Source organism: Adiantum capillus-veneris, chromosome 18 (assembly GCF_014529385.1).
Source record: "Adiantum capillus-veneris isolate H3 chromosome 18, ASM1452938v2, whole genome shotgun sequence".
NCBI classification, from domain to species: Eukaryota; Viridiplantae; Streptophyta; class Polypodiopsida; order Polypodiales; family Pteridaceae; genus Adiantum; species Adiantum capillus-veneris.
In genome coordinates this window covers 18173986-18178941 of record NC_140948.1, presented here as the reverse complement: position 1 = coordinate 18178941, position 4956 = coordinate 18173986, and positions in this window count along the sequence as shown.

Genomic DNA, 4956 nt, shown 5'->3' with positions numbered 1-4956 from the left:
CCTAGTCATAGCCGAAGTAATTACCTTCAATTAGATATTTTGCATGCACACAAGCCCACTTTTCATTATTACTTCATCTTCTCTTGTAGAGATGTTTACCTCAACCACCACTATGTCCATCTTAATGTGGATTCCACATGGTGTTATCAGAGAAAAGCAAGGGAAACTTTCATTAGGCTTGCCATGTGTGTACACACTAGCCTCTTGCAAGTCATCATTGCAAGAGCACTTGTTTCATTATTCCGGTCTTAATGCTTCAATTAATTACCTTCCCTATCTCATCAATGCTTTCACAAACTTTTCAATGAGTGAGTTCCTATTTCATTTCCTAGACATTTTTTTTTGCTCCAAATATTCCATTTAATTATAAGCCCAGGCAAGAAATGCTACTTACCACTAAGGCTCTTCTTTTTGGGCATGACAAAAAAGAAGAGCCACTAGCACATGCTTTGGCTCATTGTGATAGTGACTTTTATTCATCCTTGTAGACTCAGTCTAAACATTTTCTCAATTGATCTTGTCATATGGCCTCACTTTCATCAATATTGTATAAGCCTCACTTTCATCTCAATACTTTATCTATCATGTCAGGTTCAGGAGGAAAGAATAAAGCTTTAGAATTGCTTTAACCAATTTACATTACGCGAAAAAACTTGTGCTATTCATTTGACTATGGACCAACACTAGTATTGCTAGCAAAAAGAAACACTAGAAGTTGCATTTGCCTATAGTGTGTACATTTTTAGTGGGATTCATACGGTCCACTTGTTCGAAACATGGAAATTAAGTTTGGCATGACCTACACACCACGTTCTTGGTTTTTCTTGGTCTCGTGAATTTTATCTTTGGTAGGATCCTTGGAAAATAGCAATGCACTTTTTTTATTCTTATGAATACATAGTAATTGATATACTAGGAAATAGCTATGAGCATGGTTCCCATTTATGAGGCGTGTTACTTGAGTAGTTTCATGAATAGGAAACATATGAAAATATATGAAGTTGTGTTGGAAAACTGAGCCAATGCATAAGAGTGCACTTTGGTAGGATACTATAGTTCTTGTTAGGCAAAAGAAGATTATTGACTTGAGAATGAGCTTTTCACTCTACATTCTCCTAGAACGTTCATACCTTTTGTATTTTACACTATATGACTCTCCTTCTCAATTTCTTTCTTATGGATATACAATATGGTTATATGCATACATTTACAACATAAAATGGAGATCCTAAAGTGTTAAGCAAGTAGTGTGCAAGACATTACTACACCTTCCAAGTGTAATAAATCATGCTTTGATCCCTAGAGTTTGATCATTTCACATGTCGCAGCGTGGATATAGTGTTGGTGAACAAAATCACAAATAGACATTTATAATGGAGGGTCCTAACTTGTCACTTTGCCAGATAGATTTCTCTCGAACGAGTGAACCAGGAAGTCCTTTGAATCACAAAGCAAGAACAAAGAGCATAAAAATGGCATGTAAAATATATAGAAAGGATGCACCAATGAGGTGCTAGGAATTTTCTTACGCCATATATTACCTTTATAAAGGTGTTCTCTAAACTTGCTTCCACAATCCATGTCCTAGGTCTTCCAAGTAGCAAAAACTGATAACGAGCTTAGATCCTATTGTTTCTTCTTCTAATATTTTCCTTTCTTGAAGCATTCTATGTTGCTACACTTTATGTTTTGCACCTGGTTGGCTTCCTCAACTTATATCCATTGACTTGCTTTTGGTCATGCACAATACACATTATTGGCTTGCATGCATTGTTCCTTTTTACAGCAATATGCCCACCAAACTTTTCAAGGTTCACTACTTCTCAAATTGCCTCTTATAAACAATACCTGTTCATAGACACATAGCCTAAACTTCAGCTCAAAAAAATTGAATAAAGAAACAATCACAACTATCGATCAAACTATTTAAAGATTGATAAACCCTATAAAAACACATGTTATGAGCACATTAAATTGCACATACCAAGCCATTATAGCCCATAACATGTGTATCAAACCACACATAACTAAGTGTTCTTTACAATATGACTGGAATTGCACATGGAGAAGCCAATTACCTTATAAAAGGGTGTAATGGATTGCAATGCATTACTATGGCACATATTGAGCTTGGAATGGGAACCCATGCTAGCTCCAACCTTGATTTCATGATACATTTACATGCAGCATTTCCTCTTCGTGTTACAAACTTGCAAAGTTAAAGCATATTATCAAATTGGGTTTTTCTTTGCAAACCAGACCTATGTATGCTTGGGATAGGTATAAGAATTACCAAGGCAATGAGGGCGCTCCCATTCTTGTAGTGTTGGCTAGTTGACTTTCAAGGCCTTCTTCTACTTCATATTTCTGCAGCACCTTGAGAACAACCCATGCTTCTACAGTCATATCAACAGATTCAAGTCTTAAAACATAGTCTTGAAACACGGTCGCTTTTGGACATAAGGTATCGGCACCCCTTCTTCACCGCAGAAATATCTCCGCTACATGACACCATTGTAGTATCCCAAAGCTTGTACAAGCACTCAAAATAGGCTTGATCTTGAACCTCCCTAGAGTGTAATTGGTTTTACCAAGTTTTCCTTTCATGTTGGATGTCAAAATGGTGTGTTTGCAGTACTACGTCAGGCAACTTTAACCAAGTATTGCGGGTTGAAAGAGTTTATGACTTCCACACTGATCAGTATGAGGGTTTTGGAATGACTCCAGAAGGGATCTCTCCAAGGTTCTCACACTCATGCCTGCCTAGAGACTGCAACTCCAATACCATGTGAGAATTACTAAGACAACAAAAGCTTTAATTGCTATAGACAAGCAATACAAAGATATTAGAATTAAAAGATAACACTGCAAGAAAAATAAAAAAAAAATACTCAAAATGCACCGAATAGAGTTTCATAAGCATATGCACTTGATTAGCTTGCAAATCCACATGAATGTCACACCTTCCCACGAGAAGGTTGACCTACACATGCATGCTCGTGTACCAACCCTCCCATGAATCACATTCATATATGTATTGGAATTTACCAAGAAATTCCGCTACCCATAAATGTCTTTTCCACTCACAAAATAGAGTTAGCCACCAGTAGTTTCATGGTTCCTTGCGGAGGTAGTTAGGCTAAGGTAGTTTCATGGTTTCTTGCGGAGGTAGTTAGGCTAAGGTAGTTTGGAATAACATTTTTGTTACCAGATTCATTATATATGTACGCACATGTACAGACATATGTATTTATGTATGTGTATATATGCCTGCACACGCGCACGCGTCGTGTACACATACAATGTTTGTGTGTGTGTGTGTGTGTGTGTGTGAGCTACATGCATCTGGCTAACCTAGCTTCATACAATAGTATACCCCAAGCTTCCTAAGCAATTGTCCTTGAGATCAATGTCAGCCAGGCTGATACACAATACATTCCAATCCATACTCTGTGCATCTCTACATCCCATTGTATTTGTTTCTCACCTTACATCTACGACTCCACCTTGCATCCATGCCACTTGTTTCATCCCGTCAGACTATTCACTTCAGCTTTACGTGCATGAATATTGCAAATTACTATTTGCAAGAGCTAGCCTCTTTGAACATTCAACATCTAGGAAATGCAAAGGAAAACTTTTTGAAACACTTGGCGTGATGACTCATCTGTGCAGAGTGCTCTTAAGCATCCTTCTGTTGTGTGCGCATGCTCTGGTCTCTACAACCCTAAACTTCAACTTTGAGATTCATTTCGTAAAGACAATGACTTTCTCATGTTCCGTCACGAAGAGCAAGACTATCTTGTATGTCACCGCTTTGCTTCATAAAGCTTCTTTGTCACAAACTTTGTATCATGTGCACCATGCAGGACAAGATAAATGGATAGCGTCATGACGTTGTTGCAAAGGACTCATGTAGTACAGTGTAAACATTCAGACCGAATGGACATCGTGAAGGAAGACACGCAGATCATAAAACAAAACCTTTCATAGATTACAAACCAGATGTTTCCTAGCAACTTTTCGTATCAGAAAAACCGGGGGAAAACCTTTCCTTTTATGATATACCAACCAAATAAAGCAACCTCTCATAACTGAACGTCCACATATGTAGTCCAGACTCCCAAAAGTCTTAAGACCATAGCAGTAAGAGTATGATCGCTTAGTCAACCCTAAAGATAAACAAGAATCCCCATCTTTGCTGACTAAGCTCAATTAAGTTGTCAAACTTCCGACATCTTCAAGAGCAAACTTGTAACTACCAGCATGCTTAAAACAATGTACATGCGACAAACACACGCAACAAGTGAAAGTTACACACCTGCTGCTTCATGTGATAGCAGGCAAGTAACTCCCTTTTATTCAAGCTTACTAAAATCTACGATTCCAACCAGAAGGATGCCTATCAACCAGAGTTGACTTGAAAGCAACAAGAGTATGCAATTGATTCTTGACATATAAGAAACTTGTTTAATGAAGGGACAGCGCCTCATCCTGCCATTGTTTATTGCACTATACTCAGAATTTAAATGCCCACAAAATCCGAGTCTGAGAGATACTTAAGACATCCTATAAAAAAATAATCTCCCATGTCCTTGTTAAAAACCCCAGCCAAGGATTTTCCATAAAATTTACTCGTCACGATCTTGCCAAAAGATGTACAAATTGATTTGATAGTAGTAGATGGATGTGGACAAAAGCTGTTGAGCTCAGTACAGGTTTGCCCTTGGTAGCGTGTGGATCTTCTCTAATACATGAGGATCCTCGTACCTCCGCACGAGGCTACTCCGGATATGGAGGCAGCCACGCCACAAGATCCCACCAAACACATTAATTTCATCAGAATACAACCAAAAACATGGGCATACCCAGGGTGGTAAGCCAGAGCTCATGCCAGTTTGAATTCTTTTTCAAAATCTTACAGAAAACCTGAAGATCTAACTCAGCACTCCAAAA